The sequence below is a fragment of the Prionailurus viverrinus genome, chromosome B4, assembly GCF_022837055.1.
Source record: "Prionailurus viverrinus isolate Anna chromosome B4, UM_Priviv_1.0, whole genome shotgun sequence".
Taxonomy (NCBI): Eukaryota; Metazoa; Chordata; class Mammalia; order Carnivora; family Felidae; genus Prionailurus; species Prionailurus viverrinus.
This window is the reverse complement of record NC_062567.1, coordinates 135,745,056-135,765,143: the sequence shown is the minus strand read 5'-3', so window position 1 is coordinate 135,765,143 and position 20,088 is coordinate 135,745,056. Positions and strand designations below refer to the sequence as shown.

Sequence of the window (20,088 nt, the reverse complement as noted above, 5' to 3'; positions counted from 1 at the left end):
ACGTCCTCGGCGCCGCCTCCGCTCGCCCCACCCCGCTGCCCGCGCTCGGCGGCGAGCCTGGCACCGTGCCAGCCTCCTGGGAGCCCGGCCCGGGCAGGGGAACTTTCCGGCGAGGGTGTGTGCGGGGAGGGGTGCGGGCCGCGGCGGTGCCCGGGGAGGGAGAGGCCCAGATGCCCGGCGGCCGCCCCCCGCCCCCGGCCCCTCTCCGGAGCCCCATAAAGGCACAGACAACACGGGCGCTTTAGTCAAAACAGTCATGTGCAGGAGCCGGGAAACAAACAAAAGCCCTTATTTATTTAGTTAGTTCACACACTCAGATAAGGAGACGCCTTTTGTGCACATAATTTCACACACACCAGAAAGGAGGCGATGCCACGATGCTCCCCGCAGCCCAGGGCTGGACAGCCCGCCTGGCCTGGGGAATAATTGCATCGCCAGGCCTGGGCATTTCCATATTTAAATTGGGCAGCAGCGTATGATTAATTAAGAAGGAAAAAGGCAAAAAAAGGGAAGAAAGGCAGTGGGGGTGGGGAGCCGGACATTCTGGGCAGCTCCGTGTGCCAAGGTGCCCGCGGCAGCCGCTTAACTCCTCCCGTGCCAGGCTCAGGCCCCCGGGGGTGGGGGGATCGGCTGCAGGGGGTGGCTTGGAGGGAAGGCGGGCCGTGCCCTCTGCACAGTCCCAGCCGTGGGGTGCACGCCCTTGCCTGCCTTTGTGTATGGCGGGCCAGCCCAGCTTCACATGCTGAGCCAGGAACGTTCTCTTCCTCACTTCCTTATTCAGAGCAACTCTGCATTGGTCAGGTCAACGTGCTGTGCTGGTTCTGTGTTAAGAGACGTCCCAAAGGCCCTCAGCGGGGAGCAGGACCTGGCAGGGCGGCTGCCCTCCAGGCTGGGACAAGCGTGTCTTCTGCTAGCCACACTTTCGCCTACCAACACTCAAGCCGCGGTGAGGCCCCGCGGCCTGGTGAGGCTCCCACATCCCTTCGCGCTCACACGAGCCCCCTGCCAAGGGCCGCCCTGTGGCCTTTCTGTCCCTGAGAACAGCCGGCCTGTTCTGGAAAAGGGGCAGGAAGGCCTGCCGCCCTTCTGGAAAGAATCAAGGGCTGTGGTTAAGGGAGAGTCAGGGAAGGCTGTATTCCTAGGGGCAGGTGGCAGGCCCCGTGGGGCCCTGGGCTTAGGGTCCGCCATTACTGAGGGTCAGCTCTGTCCCCTGCCAGCTGTGTGGCCTTAAGCAAATCATCCAGCCTCGCCGGGTCTCAGTTGGCCCACCTGTGAAATGGGTCCCACGATGCCTGGGCCGTGGGCCCCACGATGCCTGCCCTGTGGGGTGAGGCAAAGCAGCTCCTGGCTGAGCAGAGAACCTGCCTGAGCTCCCAGAACCTCTGTCCTGGAGATAGGCCAAGGGGGAGCCTCTGGCAGGAATTTACTCAGCCCAGGAACAAACCCACAAGAGTCCAAATCCACTGGGCGGGTGGACGAGTTAAGGGCCTGGATCCTGGATTATCCGGTTGGGTCCGATGTCATGACACAAACCCTTGAACATGGAGCCCCTGGCCCGACGGTGATCAGAGAAGGAGGGGTGCAGTCTCTCCCCGGAGATGGAGGAAGGGCCAGAAGCCAAGGAATGTGGGCACCTCTAGAGGCTAGAAAAGGCTGAGGCAAGGTTTCTCCCCGGGGGGGGGGGGGGGGGGGGGGCTCCAGAAGGAACCGGGCCTGCCAGCACCTTGGTTTTAGCCCCGTGAGTCATTGCGGACTCCCAGCCTCCACAGCTGCACAATAATTAGCTTGCCTTGGTGGAGCCACTAAATCAGCGACCTTTGTTACGGCAGCAATAGGAAACTCATACACCACCTCCCTTGCTCCCCCACATGTCCAGACGCCTCTGAGCGAGGCTGGGGGTGCAGCCCGCCTCCGTATCCACTCCACACAACGTCCGCTGCGCATCGGTGGCGGGCCGTGCTGGGCTGCGGTTGGCAGACCTCATCTTGCCCTCTGGAGTCTTCGGCCAAGTGACCAGCTGCCCCGCGGAGCCCTCCTCTCCTAAGGGGGCTCTCCCCTCACCTCCCGGCTCCTGCTTTTCGTCCCCATGCCCCTCTTCCTCCCCTTCTTCCTGCTTTTCCACGCCACCATGTTCGAGTGTTGCCCGAGAGAGGGCACCCCGCTAAGCCTTATTTTATTGCATCCCCAGCCTGGCGGGCTTAGCGACCGAGGCAGCCCAGACCCCGAAACCTGGTCCACAGTCCGGTGGGATAAGGGGTCATCTTCCGCCTCATTATCATTAATCTGTCCTCACGATAGGCCAGGCAGGAAGTTCTGGGGCCGGGGCCTCTGCTCCCTGGGCCCAGGGTCCTCATCCGGAGACCATGGCCAAGGAGGCACTTCAGAGACCCCCCCCCCCCAAGAGACTTCTGGGACCTAAGAGCCTTTGCTCTCCTAGGAAATCGGCAGAAACGTGCACACAGGCATTCCTCGAAGTGCTGTTTATACCAGAGAGAACGGGAGATAGCCGGCTTCCAATAACAAGGGTTGTCAAAAAAGATGTATCCAACGGAATATTAGTCATTAACAATCGACCGATGCAAGAATGAGATCTTCTGATTTGGGAATGGGGCGGTGATAAAATATTTAGTGAAACAAGCAGGAGATAAAATGATACATATTACCAGAAGAAGCTAAAATGCTAATTTTGTTTCAAATTGTGGAAGTTGGAAGCTGCCGAAGGCGCTCCCACTGGCTATTTCCGAGAGAGCGGGGGTTTTCTAGGTGATTGAAAATATTTTTCTTCTTTGGTGAGGATTCAAAATGCTCTAAAATTGGCATGTAACATCAGCGATGGAAGGGAGAGGCAATGCAGGAGAGGAGTCACGCTCCTTGGAGGGACCGCCTGGGGGTCCTCTCCGGCCTCCGCTCGCGGCGGGAGCGCTGCTGGCCTCACGAGTTGGTGACCTGTCACAAAGGGAAGGCCCCGTGCTCAGAAGGGCCCACCCTTCGTTTCATGCCCTGCTGTCACCATCTTGAAAGTCTTGATCATTCTGAACAAGGGCCGCACGCGTTCCCTTCACACTGAGCTCTGCAGGTTGTGCAGCCGGAGTTCCGGCGGGCGACCCGAGGCCTCCGGACGCCTCCACTTGGCTCCCCGGCTTCCTTAGTGCAGCGACCAGCTGTTGTACTATGTTTGGTTAATGTCCCGCTCAGAGAGCCCTGTCGTCGTCTTCTCCTTGCTACAGAGGCTACCGGCAAAAGCAGGAAACGGGGCTCTGTTTTGTAACAACACGCATCTGTCCCTTCTAAGACGAGCACCTCACCCACTTTTTAGGACCCCCTTACCAGGTGTGTGTATCCCCCTCCCCCCTGTAAAACCAGGCGCCTCAGACCCAGAGCCACTGCTATAGCCCTGTCTACACCCGGTCCGAACAGTCAAGTTTCGGGGATACCAACGAGGCTGCCGCAGACACACCACCGGGGAAGTGGTGAGCTGCTCGTCTCTGGAGGCATTCAACAAAGACTGCAGGGCTGCCAGCAGGAGCACTGTGCGGGAAACACCCTCTCTGGATGGGAAATGAGCCCAGAGAACCTCACCCCGGTGTCATAGCTGCACAGAGCCTCCAGCATTTTCTCAAGGTACTGTGTGTATCAGACTCACCTCTCGATCCCCAGTGCTCAGCACAGGGCTGTCGACACAGGGGAGAGGCTCAGCGATGCTTTCTTTGAGGATAAGAAAAGAAACAAAGGAAGCGGGGAGAGGCAAGCAATTGAGGGCTGACACGAAATGGCGAGACAGAGTCCTGAGCGGCCCCAGAAGCAGGTGGGTTTGTGAGGGGAGCCAGCGGCAGGGTCTACCCGGGCTGCGGTCCGATAGAGCAGTGAACGCATACTGAGTGCCTACTGTGGGCTGGTACCACGCTAAGTGTGCACGCGGGTATCGCCATCCTCCCCGCGATCCCACTGAGTCAGAGCCAGTACTGAGCCCATTTTATGAGTGAGGAAGTTGAGGATGCCGGGAGACGAGGTCAGTCTCCCAGGGCCCCCGGGCTGGAGGCACAGCCCCGCCTCTCTGCGGCCCGCCCTCGGTGCAGCAACAGGCCCAGGTTTTCCTACCTGGAGGTTGACTGTACTGCTTGGGACAGGAAGAAAGTTCAAGTTCAGATTCGCTTCCTGCGTCCTACACAGCGAGCTCTGTGGGCACAGGCTGAGAGGGCACGGAGGCTCCTCCGAGGACGTGGGGGCGGGGCAGTCCTGTTACCTGATTCAAAGCGAGATTTTAAACTTCAAATCAGTTCAGTTAAGCAAACGTGGGCCCAAAGGGGCAACGTCAGCCTCAGTTGTCTGGAGCACTCAGTATGCGGAGGCCACGACTTCCCTGAGACGTGGGGCAAGTGGGGTGCGGACCACCTCCCCTCCCTGCTCCCCAGATCTATGGGGCTTCCTGGCCAGAGCTTGAGCTGGGACTAGGGTCACTAGGCAATCTGCGTCCTTTTACCACTAACCAGCTCATGTGTCCAAGGGGTTGCACAGTGGGGGTCCACAGGCTGGGTTCAACCCAAGGATATATTTCTCCTGTCCTGTGATATTTTCAAAGTTTGGACATTCCATGCACAGGTATGGATTTTCTTCTCCTAACGAGACTGCAGCTCTGGAACCCGAGGCCTTTACCCTCTTGGCAGCCACTGGCTGGCCTGGGATCTGTTCTCTGTTCCTTGGTCCCTGAAAAATCTCCACTGGGCCCCACCTGGCCTGCCTGAACCCTGCAGGCTGCCCTTTGGAGGCCCCCGCTGGAATGTCCGGGGCTCCCCAGCTGGCCCAGGCCTCGCTCCCGCAAGGGTGCTCTAGCCACTGCCCTGCGGGCCTCTCACTGAGGACTGTGGGCTCCGGGAGCCCTGGGAATGGAGATCTCCAGAAGGTCAGGAGCCTGGCCACTGTCTAGAGCAAGGCCACGCAGGCAGTCCCCGCTCCGGTCGGGGGGCATTCAGTGCATCTTAGAGATCCAGGGCCAGACCCAAGGCAGAACTCTGGAGCTTTTGAGGTTCTGCCAGCAACCCGGTGGGGGGGGGGGGCTTCCCTATCCCGTAGGTGCCCCCCCCCCCTCCAGGGATCAGGACACTCACAGGCCTGTCTCAGGCAAAGGGGGAAAGGTGTGGAGAAATGGGCTGGAGTGGCTGCTGGGCCTGGGTCTGTGGGCAAAGGAAAGCGGGTGAAGGAGGCAGCCGTGTCCCCGCCCTTGCTCCCCGCGGACAAGGTCCCACAGGCCCCGACCACGGCTGCCATGTTGTGTCATGGTGGCTTGGCATTCCGGCTGCCCTGGCACAGTCACCCCAGGCAGAGCAGACAGGGACTTTGTGGCCGGGTGCGTCCTGCTCAGGAGGGCCCCCCCGGCATGGCCGCAGGGAAGCTGCCTGGGGAAGTGGGGTGGGTCGGGAGCAGTGTCCCCCCAGAGCCCCCAGGAACGCTCCTGCTGCGGCCTGGATGGGGCAGGTTCTCCCTGAACTGTTGGGGGGTCCCTCTTCTTGGCAGGCCCTAATCCGACCGTGGAGCCCCCCGGGCAGGCCCCCGCCGGAGAGAGTGACCACCTTAGAGGTGCAGTGGCACCCCCTGCCCCTCCCCCCCCCCCCCCCGCTTCCCTCAGCCAAAGTGGGGGGGGGGGGTGCAAGAAACAGAGGAGAGAGCCCGAGTGGTCTTGTTTCCCCTTTAAGAGCCTGGATGGCCGCCGCCCAGACGCAGCAGCCCCTGGGAGGGAACGTGTCGGGAAGATTCCCTCCCGAACTTCCGAGGCTTTGTTCGGGAGGAGGCCGGGGAGGGCAGACTTCGCGGGGCGCTGGAGGGCCGGGGCTCGGCGGTGCGCTCTCATGGCGGCCGCGGCGCCCCCTCCCGGCCCGAGACCCGGCCCCTGCACCCCGGGCCGCCCACCCCGAAGCCCCGAAGCCCCGAAGCCCCGAAGCCCCGAAGCCCCGAAGCCCGGGCCGCGCGCTCGGACCCCGGCCGGCCGCGGCGCACGGGGTGGGGCGAGGGCGGGGGAGCGGGCGCGCTTACCGGGTCGTCCCGGGGAGCCCCGCGCGGTCAAGTTCACGTCCGGCCCCTGGACTGTCCGAGGTCCCGGCGCGGCCGGGCGGAGCGAGGCCGCGACGGGCGGCGCCCCGGGTCCCCGCCGCGCCCGGCCCTTGGGCGCCGCTGTCACCCTGGCCTTGCGACCCCAACTTTCCGCCCGGTCGCGGAGCTGGAAGTTTCCGGGCTTCGCGGGCGCTGGGCTGGGTTTCAGCAGCGACGTCTGAGCTTGGCAACAAAGAGGGAAAGCAGGCCGGGAGAGGGGAGGAAAGAAAGAAATACGCTGGAGGGGGGCGGGGGGGTGCTGGCTACTTAGAAATCCGACAATTTGAAATTCCGCCCAGAGCTTTTTGGGGTTGTTTCTTTCTTAATTGGTAAACAACCACCCCTCCCCCTCTGGAGGGTCTCCTTCAGCCTTGCTGGGCACCCTCCTGGGGCACCTGTGTGTTTTATAACCCACTCCCAAGTGTCTTGGGCAAATTGGGGGGCAGAGGGGGTGGCGAAGAGAGCAGAACATATGCTTCCTGAAAGGTAGTGACACTAACACCGAGTCCCCGGGGCAGCAGCAGCCCCTGGGTCTCTGTCTGTCTTGTCCCCCCAGCCAAGGGCTTGAGTCAGCCACTGCGGCCAGCTACCCTATGTTTCTGCCCTCAGAGTGGAAGGACAGCTGGTGAGCCCCGGTGTCCGGGAGGGGACCGCGGAGAGGCCCAGCCGGCATCTGCAGTGAACGCAGGACCCCGTTCCTGCCCTTCGGGCACATGTTTCGTGGGCCAGGCCTTGACCACACCTGGCAGCCCTGGGCTGCTCTTCTTCATTTTCTGCCCTCTTGGCTCCGCCTGGCTTGGAACCTTCCCGGGGCAGCGTCCTGGGGACACATCCGGGCTGGGGGAGGCAGCTGAGCGGCCCCAGGTCTGGGAACCTGTGCACCACCCAAGCCCCGTCCCTTCAGGGGTCCTGTGAGCACTGGAACAGGAGCTGGGGGCACAGAGTAGCCACCTACCAATCAGCCCTGGGATGCCCCTGCGCTGCCCTGTTTATCCGTGTGTCTGTCCATCTTTCCTTGTAAGACTGTTTATGGAGAGACTACTCTGTCCCAGGCCTGCTACTCCAGAGTGCCCGAAACGCTGGGAGGAGCGGGGTGGGTTGTGTGTTTGTTTTTTAAAGAGAAAATGAGCAAGGGGGTTGCGCTTGGGGCTGGCTGGAGTGCCGTGCGGAGCCCGTTTTCTGAGCTGCGGAATCCTCCTCAACCTACACATATAGGCTTCCAGTGTGTTCCCAGGGCCCACGGGCCTCATCTGGGGGCGGGCGGTGGAGGGAAATCCACCTGCCAACGAAGCCTAAGATCCTTCGCCACGGCAGGTGGAATGGAGTTTCTCGCTGTGTTTTTAAGGTTTTTTTTTTTATTTTTTTTTCAACGTTTATTTATTTTTGCGACAGAGAGAGACAGAGCATGAACGGGGGAGGGGCAGAGAGAGAGGGAGACACAGAATCCGAAACAGGCTCCAGGCTCTGAGCCATCAGCCCAGAGCCCGACGTGGGGCTCGAACTCCCGGACCGCGAGATCCTGACCTGGCTGAAGTCGGACGCCCAACTGACTGTGCCACCCAGGCGCCCCAAAGGTTTTTTTTTTAATGCGTATTTATTTTTGAGAGAGAGAGAAAGAGAGAGGGAGAGCATGAGCAGGGGAGGGGCGGAGAGAGAGGGAGACATAGGATCCGAAGCAGGCTGTCCGCACAGAGCCCGACGCGGGGCTCAAACCCGCGAACCGCGAGATCATGACCTGAGCGGAGGTTGGAGGCTTAACCGCCTGAGCCCCCCCCAGGTGCCCCTCTTACTGTGTTTTCACCGGAGCAAGTGTGAGCCTTGGCTTTCTCTCACTTCTCCCCTAGACCTCGGCTGGTCAGCCACACACACTCCGGCCACGCGATTGAAGTTTTATCAAGGCTCCGTGTCAGGGTGTGACATTTCACAGGGACATGCTGTAGGGATCCCTTGCTTTCTGTGAAAGCTTCTTGTGCAGAGGCCCCACCCTTGCGCGGGGAAGGAGACCTACCTGCTCTGTCCCGTGGCGTCCTCCCTGGCGACTCCCCTCCTCAGCTGCAGCCACTTTGGCTTTTCAGGACTGGAAAATGTCTCGGGAACTGCGCCTCTTCCCGAAGCTTGAAACCATTTGTTCTCCGATGCGCGGTCACTGGTGCTCCGTTTGTCCCCAAAGCGGATGTCACCGTGGCTCCACCAAAGTCCTATCAAGACCTTGTCGGGGGAGGCTCGATGGGCACGTGGCCTGTGCAGGTGCTGCATGATCAATGATCTGTGGACCTCCTCGTAAACTTCTCAATCCTTAGGGCGCCTGCGTGGCTCAGTCGGGTAAGCGTCTCACTTCGGCTCAGGTCATGATCTCTCGGTTTGTGAGTTCGAGCCCCGCGTCGGGCTCTGGGCCGACAGCTCGGAGCCTGGAGCCTGTTTCGGATTCTGTGTCTCCCTCTCTCTCTGCTCCTCCCCTGCTCATACTCTGTCTCTCTCTGTCTCAAAAATACATAAACCATTAAAAGATAATAATAATAATTTCTAAAAAAAAAAAAAAAAAAAGTCTTAATCCTTTGCGAACAAGAGGCCCTGGACCCAGAAAGTTATGTAGCTTAGTTTGGACATTGGTCCTTAGTTTGGACATTGGTTAACGGTGTCATAAAGTAAACCAACAAACAGAAAATCCAAAAACAAAACCAAAAAACTATGACTTTTATATTTCTTTTACTAAATTCCGTTCACAGAAATAATCCCAGATTCTATGTAAACGAGATAAAAATGTTTTCATCCACGACCATTGTATTTAGGAAAAACGTGCCCCCTGAAGACGCAGGAAGCTGTTATGGAAGGAGGTATGGTTCCAAGAGAGTCGGAGGCGTCCACGTTCAGCCCTCGGCTCTGCCTCATTTGCCGTCTCAGGGGCTCAGCTCCCTGGGCTGGGGGCGACCGGTCCCTCCTGCAGGGTGTCCTGAGGAGACAGGGTGATGGGAGACGTTCGCAGAGGACCCGGCACATAGCAGGTACTCAGTCCAAAGTACCCTTGATTGTCATGGTTACCGCTTGACGGGAAGGCTCACGCACAGTCTGACTGCTTTTAATATAATGCATTTTAATATAATGTATTTTATATATAATGTATTTTAATATGATGTATTTTACCTACTTTTCATATAAGTTTATCTCATCTTATTTTAAAAGTCATACAACTAGGGGCGCCTGGGTGGCGCAGTTGGTTAGGCGTCCGACTTCAGCCAGGTCACGATCTCGAGGTCCGTGAGTTCGAGCCCCGCGTCGGGCTCTGGGCTGATGGCTCGGAGCCTGGAGCCTGTTTCGGATTCTGTGTCTCCCTCTCTCTCTGCCCCTCCCCCGTTCATGCTCTGTCTCTCTCTGTCCCAAAAATAAATAAACGTGGAAAAAAAAAAAAAGTCATACAACTATAGGGGCGCCTACAGTTGGCTTGGTCGGTAGGGCATGCGACTCCTGATCTCGGGGTTGTAAGTTCGAGCCCCACTTTGGGTGTAGAGAATACTTAAAAAAATACAAGTGTTATAGAAAGTTTAAAGAACATAAGTGGAGGCGGGGGTGGGGGCTGGGTGGCTCGGTCGGTTAAGTGTCTGACTCTTGGTTTCCTCTCAGTTCATGATCTCATGGGTTCATGAGTTGGAGCCCCGAGCTGGGCTCTGGGCTGGCAGCAAGGAGCCTGCTTGGGATTCCCTGTCTCTCCCTCTCTTTCTGCCCCTCCCCTGCTTGTGCTATCTCTATGTCTCTCAAAACAAATAAATAAACTTTAAAAAAAAGGGGGGGCACCTGGGGGGCTCAGTCAGTTAAGTGTCTGACTTCGGCTCAGGTCATGATCTTGTGGCTCATGGGTTCAAGCTGAGAGCCCGGAGCCTGCTTCGGATTCTGTGTCTCCCCCTCTCTCTGCCCCTCCCCTGCTCACACTCTGTCTCTCTCTCCTTCAAAAATAAATAAACATAAAAAAAAAAAAAGGAACATACAAGGAAGGAAGGAAGATGGAAAGGGAGAAAATTTCCATCCTGGTCCCTCGACTCCAAAGACTTTGGCCACTCTCTTTACGTTTTATTTCTTGATAGTTCTATAAATGGACATATAAATACATGACATTTGCTAAACTTTTTTTTTCTTTTACTTCATCAACTGAATTTTATTTACTTATTTAAAAATCTATTTATCTTGAGAGAGAGAGAGAGTACGTGCGTGTGCGCATGCACAAGTGGGGAAAGGGCAGAGAGAGGGAGAGAGAGCATCCCAAGCAGGTTCCGTGCTGTCAGCACAGAGCCCGACACGGGGCTTGAACCCATGAACCACGGGATCGTGACCTGAGCGGGAAACGCTGCGTCACCAAGTGTCCTTAACTTGCTGTTGTCTCTTCTTTCCCATTTGTGACTTGGTTTAAACACACACACACACACACACACACACACTCACTTTTTGTTTTTGTTTTTAACAGTTTCAGCCTTTTATTTTTCCATTTCTACAGTCTGTTACAGAATCTGCTCAGTGAGGAAGGGAAGAGAAACCGAGCCGGTCGGGCCTCCTCCTCGGAACCTTTGTGAGGCCAGCTGGCCGGAGGGAAGCGGCCTTAGGTTGGGGGCGATGCCGGGGCCCCAGCAGCTCCAAGAGCAGGCAGAACCCTGTTCTTGGAGAAGTTCGCGTTCCGCTGCGAAGCTCAGCTGCCAGGTCCACCGAATGTGCGGACGTTAGAAGTCGCACAAGAGGGGTGCCTGGGTGGCGCAGTCGGTTAAGCATCCGACTTCAGCCAGGTCACGATCTCGCGGTCCTTGAGTTCGAGCCCCTCGTCGGGCTCTGGGCTGATGGCTCAGAGCCTGGAGCGTGTTTCCGGTTCTGTGTCTCCCTCTCTCTCTGCCCCTCCCCCGTTCATGCTCTGTCTCTCTCTGTCCCAAAAATAAATAAACGTTGAGAAAAAAAAAAAAAAAAAAAAAGAAGTCGCACAAGAACCCGGAGCAGACAACGCGCGTGGGAGAAAACTCAGCCCCGGATCCCCAAACCCACCCCGCATTGATGAGCTAGTTGGGGCCCAGAAGCTCCTGGGAAATGAAGCTTGAATCGTGTGAGAATCCAGGCGTGGGGTCAAGTCTGAGCTCCGCCGCCTGGGTGACTTCAGTGAATCACTTCTGCCTCAGTTTCCCCAAGTTGGAGAGAGTGGTGGCAGTGAATAACGGCCCCGGCCTCCCAGGGCCATGGAGGGCAGGAGATCCGCTGCGGGGTGTGCCACCTCCACCCCCACCCCGGTCCCCGCAACTCTCACCGAGGACAACTTCCTCCAGCGGGGAAAGCAAGCGGCCTGGGCAGCAGAGAGACCAGAACCCCCCCCCCCCCCCCCGCCCGTGCTCGGGCAGCACAGGAGACCGGTGCATTCGGGAGAGGAGCCGCAGGTCCCCGCACTCCAAATGGGAGGGTCTGGCTTCCGGGCCAAGGATAACATTCCTCCCTCCATCAGTGATGCCGGTGAATAACCCAGCACTGAAACCCCGTCCAAAGGACTGGGGACAGGGGAGGGCCCCACCCCCCACCCCTCGCACCCTCATCGTCCGCCATCACCTCCCAGGGAGCTCCCCTTCTCTGGACCCCTCCGGGGGTGTCCTCACCATCCGTCCTGGGACCCAGCCCCACGTCCGCTGGAAAAAGGGAAAAGAGATATATTTGTTCTTATTTGTTTATGAAAAGAAAAACGCGTGCTACAGAAAATTTGGAAATACGGGAAAGCCCCAAACAAAAAAACAAAAATTACCCACAAGATAATTACTAGGTACATTTCGATGGAAGTCCTTCTGGTGTTTTCCAAGCCAGCCATGTATACGTGCTGCATATATGTGTGTAGGATTATACTATAGATTATTTCACAACCGTTTCGTTCAATATGTCCTAAGCATTTCGTGTCACCAAATAGTAACCTCTATAGGATTTGGAAAATAAACACCAAGAATTTTAAAATGAACTTTATTGAGGTCTAATTCCCATTCCGTGAGATCTCTTCCACTTATGCTATTCGGTGAGCTCTGACAAGTGTATGTATGCCCATGTCACTACCATCACCGTCAAGAGAGAAAACTCCATTACCACAAAATGTCCCCTAGTCTCAACTTGTCGGCAGCCCTGCCCCCCAAGCCTCGGGCAACCACAGATCTGATTCATATCATTGTAGATTCATTTTACCTTTGTTTAATATAAATGGGATCACAGAGTAGGAACTCTTTTTTTTTTTTCTTAAGATTTTAAGTCGGGGCGCCTGGGTGGCGCCGTCGGTTAAGCGTCCGACTTCAGCCAGGTCACGATCTCGCGGTCCATGGGTTCGAGCCCCGCGTCGGGCTCTGGGCTGATGGCTCAGAGCCTGGAGCCTGTTTCCGATTCTGTGTCTCCCTCTCTCTCTGCCCCTCCCCCGTTCATGCTCTGTCTCTCTCTGTCCCAAAAATAAAAATAAACGTTGAAAAAAAAAATTTAAGATTTTAAGTAATCTCTACATCCAATGGGAGTCTTGAACTCACAACGCCGAGATCAAGGGTTGCATTCTCCTCCGGCTGAGCCAGCCAGACGCCCCACAGAAAATGAACTCTTGCTCAGCATAATGGACCGGCATCCGTGTCTCCGAGGCCACCAATAGCTCAAGCTTTTGTTGTTTCATAGTATTCCCATCCTGGGCCTATCACAGCTTCTTAACCCAGTCAGCTGTTGGCGGACCATTGCGTTGTTTCTGATGCTTTGGCTGCTGTGCATAGAGCTTTGCGGATGCAAATTTATTTTTTCAAGGTTTATTTTTGAGAGAGAGACAGAGCGTGAACAGGGGAAGGGCAGAGAGAGAGGGAGACACAGAATCCGAAGCAGGTTCCAGGCTCTGAGCTGTCAGCGCAGAACCCAACTTGCGGCTCAAACCCACAAACTGTGACATCGTGACCTGAGCTGAAGTCGGACCCTTAACCAACTGAGCCACCCAGGTGCATCTCTCTCTCTCTCTCTCTCGCTCTCTCGCTCTCTCTCTCCCTTTTTAAAAATTTTTGGTGAGCACTGCCAGTGGCACAGGTTGAGATACACCCACCATGTGGGCGGGGCCTGTGTATTTCCTGCCTGGAGCACCCCTGAGAGCTGGGGCATAGTCCATCTAATGGATGGGTTATGACTTTTGCCCCTGTTGTCAGACATATAATCTCTTTAAAGTTTTTTCTTGTATATAAATAATGCTCCTGGGAACATCTTTCGGTGGACATTTGTATGTGTGGCTGTGCTGGTTTCCTGCAAATACATTCCCAGAAGCGGTTTTCAAGGCCCTTGACACACGAGGTCAGGGCTTCTAGGCACGTTCACATCCATTTTTACCCCCATTTGCTTCTCATATTGACGGGAATCATGAACCCCATTGTTCAGATGGGACAACCAAGGACTACAGAGATGGGAGTGACCAGCCAGTAAGCCACATAGCTGGTTAGGGACAGAACCGGGAGGGACGCCCAACCTCCTAAGTCCTGTATCCTTCCATTCGCCTATATCAGAAACACTTGGAATTTTCCCACCAAGATTTCCATGAAAATCGAATTGTGGGCTGAGATGAAAGGCAGCCTCCTGTTAATTAGTCTGGCTTTGATTTGGCTCATCCCCTGCGCTCGGGTGTGTGTGACTATCTCTGTGTTTTCTCACACGTGTGCTCGTTGGCACCGGGCACCCACCCGTGTCCGTGGTGGTTAGTAGTCCGGAAGGTCCAGATTCTCCTTCCAAACTGCTCTCGGAACCTGGAGTCACAGGGTCTCCTGACTTCACGGTCAAGGCACATTCTGGCCCCTCAACAGGGGACCCTGGCTTGGCTTCCGTGCATCTCCTCGGCAGACTTGGCCCAAAGGATGTCTGGTTATTTCCCCAAATCAAGTCTCCCCTTGAGGACAAAGATGAGGCTGCTTCTCGGATTCAAAGGAACGATCCATCCGGAGGCAGCTGCTTCCAAAGAGGTGTCACAGCCAGTGTGGAGGTGGCCGAGACCTGGCGCTCAGCCAGTGCCCAGCGGAGGACAAGGGAACGGGAAGACGCCCTTGGAGTACAGGCATCTTACATATTTGTGGAGGGTTCCGGGGCCGCGCAAATAGCCCAGCATTGAAACTGACACCACATTTGATTCTGTTCACTTATGAATTGGCTCCTATGTGTCTGACAGGGCTATACCTGTTGTCTTATTTAATCCTCAGCAACCAAATATCGTTAAACCCGCTTTACAGATGTGAAACCTAAAGCTCAGAGAGGTTAAGAAACTCGCCCAAGGTCACACAGCCGTGGGCACTCAGGCTCAGCATACTCTTCGCAGACGTAAAGGGCCTGGCCTCTCTTCAGAGTTAAGAGAGGTCTCTGCCCCTGTGTGTGGCTAGCAGGCCCCAAGAAATACATGTTCATCCCAAGCTAGCTCGGGGAGAACCCATGAGGAGTCTCACGTGCTTGGAGAACACAAATGGTCCAGACTCTCTCTCTCTTCCTACCTAAACCCTGTTTGGGTCCCTGAGGGACTTCCTGCCTGGGACCGTTTCCCAGGCCCACCCCACCGCTGGGTGGACCCATTAACACTATTTAAGAATCACCTCCCCTCAGCCCCCCGGGGTCTGAGGCCTTTCTGCTCCCGAAGTCCAGAGGCCTAAAGAGGCCTTCGTCCATGGGAGAAGAGATCAGGAAAGGACGGGCCCATTCTCTTAGAAAACATGTGTTTTCTGTTTACAGAGGGGCCTGTCCAGTTCCCAGGCTTTGTTCTTTCATATGGAGCCAAAAGAAAAAAAGTTAAATGTGCAGCTTCCTTTCCGAGGTACATTTAGAGGCTGGAAAATCTGGATTGCTGCAGGCACACTGCGCGGGGCCTTGAGTTGGCCTGGGCTCGGGCCCTTGTGTCCTGTCCGCTGCCCACGTCCAGCATCACGTGGCTTTCCTATACCTGGAAAGCCACGTGGAAAGCCAGAATGCCCCCTCAGAGTCCCCCAGGGAGAGCAGTGGGTGGCGAGGAGAGGCAGGCAGCCTAGACAGAACCGGGGCTTTGGTTTCTTCAACACCGAGTCTGTGGCTGTGTGTGTGTGTGTGAATATCCGGGGGTGCTCTCACCCACACTTCACAGCCTTGTGCCATGGTTGACCTGGACCAACAAACCAGTCATCCTGAAATCACCTACTTTTTCACACCCCCATCTGCCCAGAGAATGTCTTTTCCTATCGCCTGAGCAGAGGACGCCATGTAACAGGTGGGTGTTCACCTGGCACAAGGTCTCCAGGCTCCTGGGCTAGAGCTCATGGGCGCTGGGCACCTTCAGAGCGGGAAGTGGGGCTTCCCTCTGGGTAGGAGGCTCTTCCTGCTGGTAATGAGGCAGCAGTGAGCTAAGGTGAATGACAGAGCTGGCAGCCGGCTGTGCCCACTGAAAGGAGACTACTATCACGGGAGCCAGGTTTGCAGAGGGTAAAAGCCTGAGACGCACAATCAGGGATCTGGGCCCCGATGGAGTCTGTGCCCCTTCTCCTGCCGGGCCTGGGGCAAGCTGCCTCTCCGATCTCCGTCCCCTCCTCTGTCCAAGTGGGGCTGACCCTACCGGCGCTCACTGGCGCTGCGCAGAGTCACGAGATGACACAAAGGCATATACCCCTCGCTCGCCTACGACCTGATTTTCAATAAATGGCAGCTGTATTGGGATGCCTGCGCCTTCAAACTTCTTTGAAGCGGCGCCCGCAGCTGCGGCACCGCGCAGGGTTCCGGCTCAGGCCCCAGTCAAGGCCAGCAGGGAGGCGGGGCTCCGCAGTCCCCGCCCCGGGACAGCGACCGGCTGGGCCTGGCGTGCGCACGGCAAGGGCAGGGTGAGGGCCCACACCGTGGCTTCTAGGGCGCTGCGGCGGCCCGCTCGGGAGGCCCGGCCCGGGCCGGCGCGCTCTGATCCGCCCGCTCTCCCTCGCGGCCGGGCCGGAGTGCGGTGCGCGTCCCCGGGGCCCCGCCGCCGCGCCTTCGTTTGATTTCGGCCTCGGGCCGTTGGGCCTCCGCGTCCCGTGCACCTGGGGGCAGGCGGGGCAGGAACGAGCAGGACGGGAGGAAGTGCGCGCGGGCCCTCCTCAGGGAGCCGCGCCCTTCCGCTGGGGGGCCCGGGCGGCCTTGGCCCCGCGGGCCTCAGCCTTGGCCTTGGCCTTGACTGCCGCCCGCCCTTCCGTCCCGCTCCGGAAGCCAGCCCCAGCGCGACGGGCGGCGCGGACGCTGCGTGGCGGCGAGGGGGCGGGGCCTCTACGCGGCCGGCTCCGGAAGCCGGGGCGAAGGCGCGGCGGACGAAGGCGCGAACGCGGCGGCGCGGCCCAGGGGGCGGGGCGGGGCGAAGGCGTCTCCTCGACGCGACTGGGGGCGGGGCCTCTGCGCGGCCGAGCCCGAACGCCCGACCTTTGGGCGTGCGGACGTAGCGTCGCAGTCTGGTGGGCGGGGGTTGGGGCGGAGCCTCACGCGGCCGTGGGCGGGGTGTGGGCGGGTCCGGGCGAGGCCGCGGCGGCGGGTGGTGGTTCAGTTTCCGCGTCCCGCCCTTCCCGCCTTCCAGCCTCCCCAGGCCTTCGCTGGATTACGCGAGATGTTTGAGCTAAATTTCATCTGATTCTGATTTTCACTTACATTTTTTTAAAGTTTACCAGTTTCCTGTCACTTTTTCTTTCTCCCTAATCGGGTGACAAAACAAGGAGACAATAGAGAATTTGGAAAATCCAGGAGAGCACAGATCAAAATGAGAACGCTTTCAGAATCTCGCAGCCCCAACCATGGCCGAGAGTTCCTTTTTGGGGGGGTAAATATAGAGATTTTTACGTAATCGGGATAACACTGTACACATACTAACGGATGCCTTAAAAACAACTACTTTTTTTTTTCTGACCCTAAAGCCACTTGTTTATTTCAGAAAATTTGGAAAACTGAAAAATACAAAGAGGAAACTCCAAGTAACCCGCGAGTCCACCACACGAGATTAACAGTGTTAACATTTTGGCGTTTTTCCTTCCTTGTTTTACACAATTACGCGTATGTTCGGAACATAATTGGGATGGTAGTGTAAACATTGTTTTGCAACTTTCTCCTTTCATGCACAGCTGTATTATAAATGTCCCTACATCACTGGGTGCATCTACAGTGCTGTTTGTAATCACACAGCCCTCTGTTGGGTGGTCCTTACTTTATGTCATTTATATGCTGTGATTGGACATTGATCTTTACAGTTTCCATCTCTTTCTGGCTCCCTCCTTTTATGATGGATTACCTGGTAGCTGCATCTTTGTGCAGGCTCATGAAATTCCTCACGGCAAATTTCTGGATGTGCAATTGCTAAATCTGAGATTACAATCACTGATGTTTCTTATATACTTTTTAAAAAATCTTTGCATGGTTTCTAAAATGAAGTAATAAATGAATGTTTTAACAAGGGATATGACCCAAGAATACTCAATATACAAAAAAAAATTATCTCTCGTTTCTAAAATATATAAAGAATTCCTACAATTCAACAATAACAAACCTGATAAGAAGTGGGGAGACGATAGACATTCCTGCAAAGATGATATTCAAATGGCTAATAAACACCTGAAAAGCTGCTCCACATCACTCATCATGAGCAAATGCAAAGCGAAATCACAATGAGATGCCACCTCACACTTACTTCGGGGGCTTTTGTTTGAAAAGGAACAGAAGATAACAAGCCTTGGTGAGGACGTGAAGAAATTGGGGTCCTCATGCATTGCTGATGGGAGTATAAAGTTGTGCAGTTGAGTGAGGAACATATTCCTTGGTTCCTTGAAAAATTAGACACAGTATTACCACCTGACCCACCAATTCCACTCCTGGGGACACACCCTAAGGAACTGAAAGCAGAGACGTTAGCAAATAGTTCACATCCATGTTCATAGTAACATTATCCATGACAGGCAAAAAGTGGAAACAACCCAAATGTCCATCAACAGGTGAAAGGATAAACAAACTGTTGTATGTAAATACAATGGCATGTTATTCAGCCTTAACAAGGAAGGAAATTCGGACACCTGCTACAACATGGATGAATCTCGAAAGCGTATGTCCTCAGTGAAATAAGCCAGGCACAAAAGGACAAATACTGAATGATTCCACTTATGTGAGCTACCTAGAGTCATCGAACTCACAGGGACAGAAAGTAGAACAGTGGTGGCCAGGGTCTGGGGGGAGGGAAGAATGGGGAGTTACTATTTATTAGGTACCGAGTTTCCATTTGGGATGATGAAAAGTTCTGGAATGGGCAGGGGTGATGGTTGCACAACAAATTGGGAATGTATATAACGCTCCTGAAATGGTGAATGGCAAATTTCATGTTAGGTACATTTTACCACTCACACAAAAAAGATATTTCTGGGGGGCGGTGGGGGGAGGAATCTCTCTTGGATTCTGGTTCCAAGAATGCCTGGGCAGGACAAGGCCTGCCCGAGCGGCAGGCTTCTTATGGGTGACTCTGCCGGGAGGTCGGGGACAACCCTTCTAGGGAGCTCTGCTCTGGGGAGACAGTGTAAGCCAGGCCTTACACATCCAGCATTTTCCATAATAATTTCCAAGCCTGGAGACAGAAACCTGATTTAGGGAAGCAGTGAATCACTATGGATCTTTATCTGAACTTGGCCTTTTCTTTCGGGGCCATTGAAACACACAATAAACACACACATACACACACCCCTTTTTCTCTTGATTGCAAACATAATACACAGTCACTGTTGACAATTTTACAAACACAGAAAAGCACCCATGAGAAAATAACAAATACGTGGAATCCCAACTCAGAGAAACCACAATTGACTTTCGAGTGTGTCTATTTGACCCGCCTTTCTTCTCTATTCATAATAAGTACCTAAAATCACTGTTGTCATATATCGTGTTTTATAATCTGCATCTTCACTGACACACAATGAACAATTCACCTTGTCTTTAAATATATTTCTATAGCCCACTTTTTAAAATAGTGGGGTTTTTTTTAAACATTTATTCATTTTTGAGAGAGACAGAGACAGAGCGTGAGCAGGGGAGGGGCAGAGAGGGAGGGAGACACAGAATCTGAAGCAGGCTCCAGGCTCTGAGCTGTCAGCACAGAGCCCGACACAGGGCTCGAACCTTGGGATCATGACCTGAGCCGAAACCAAGCTGGATGCTCAATCGACTGAGCCACCCAGGTGCCCCAAGGATTTGCTTTTTAAACGATCTCACGATGGCTCCTGGGTGGCTCAGTCAGTTAAGCATCCGACTCCTGATCTCGGCTCGGGTCATGACTTCACAGTTTGTGAGTTCCAGCCCTGTGTCCAGCTCTGTCGGGCTCTGTGCTGACAGTGAGGGGCCTGCTTGGGATTCCCTCTCTCCCTCTCTCTCTGCCCCTCTCCCCTGCTCCCGCACACATGCACGTGCTCTCTCTCAAAATAAATAAATAAACTTAAAAATATAATAAAGGCTCCCGCACACACTACCAATTAGCCCTTGAGGAAGGGTTAATGGATTCTTCCAGCATCAGCAGCATATGAGTACACGCAGGTGGGCTTTTTCCCTACGGAGGTCTACCCAGTAGGAGACCCGTCATGACAGGAACGCCACTGTCTTTTCACTGTTGCTGAATAATTAATTCCAAGGAGAGGTGGGCAGGGAGGCCCAGAGGCCTGAGCTCTAGCGGGGGCCATCTTGTCACCTACGGGAACAACTGTCTTTCTACTATAACTATGCTGTGTGACCCTGGCTGGGCATCCCCTCTGGTCAATGCCCAGCAGCCCTCTGTGGTCACGCAGGGCCTCCCAGCTCTGAGGCTGGACTCAGGACTCCAGTGCTAATTACCAGCGATGCCCAGTTTCCCATCAGCAAAACGTCCACATCACAGCCTGCCCTTGGAAGTGAGGATGTTCCAGGACATCTGGAACGTTCTGCAAGTTTCCGTACAGACCCTTCTCTTGTGCTGGCGCTGCTCTCCTCTCCCCATCAAGTGACTGGAGCCTGCTGGCCTGGAGCGGGAGGCTCGAACGCCCG

At 55.4% G+C, this 20,088-nt stretch overlaps 2 long non-coding RNA genes across 4 annotated transcripts; one reads left to right on the top strand and one right to left on the bottom strand.

Annotated features, from left to right (window-relative positions):
- Nucleotides 1-273: 273 nt before the first annotated feature.
- LOC125169744 (uncharacterized) lies at nucleotides 274-6,534 on the bottom strand. 3 transcript variants are annotated; one of them, XR_007153797.1, is made up of 4 exons: nucleotides 6,028-6,534; nucleotides 4,099-4,243; nucleotides 3,644-3,705; nucleotides 274-3,230 (listed from the first exon to the last, which is right to left on the bottom strand). It is a non-coding gene; the product is annotated as an uncharacterized LOC125169744 (long non-coding RNA). The 3 variants fall into 3 exon arrangements; XR_007153796.1 differs by lacking the exon at nucleotides 3,644-3,705; XR_007153795.1 differs by having other exon boundaries at nucleotides 274-4,243.
- On the top strand, nucleotides 3,759-10,859 carry LOC125169745 (uncharacterized). The gene is made up of 3 exons (XR_007153798.1): nucleotides 3,759-3,805; nucleotides 8,874-9,086; nucleotides 10,568-10,859. It is a non-coding gene; the product is annotated as an uncharacterized LOC125169745 (long non-coding RNA).
- The last annotated feature ends 9,229 nt before the right edge of the window (nucleotides 10,860-20,088 follow it).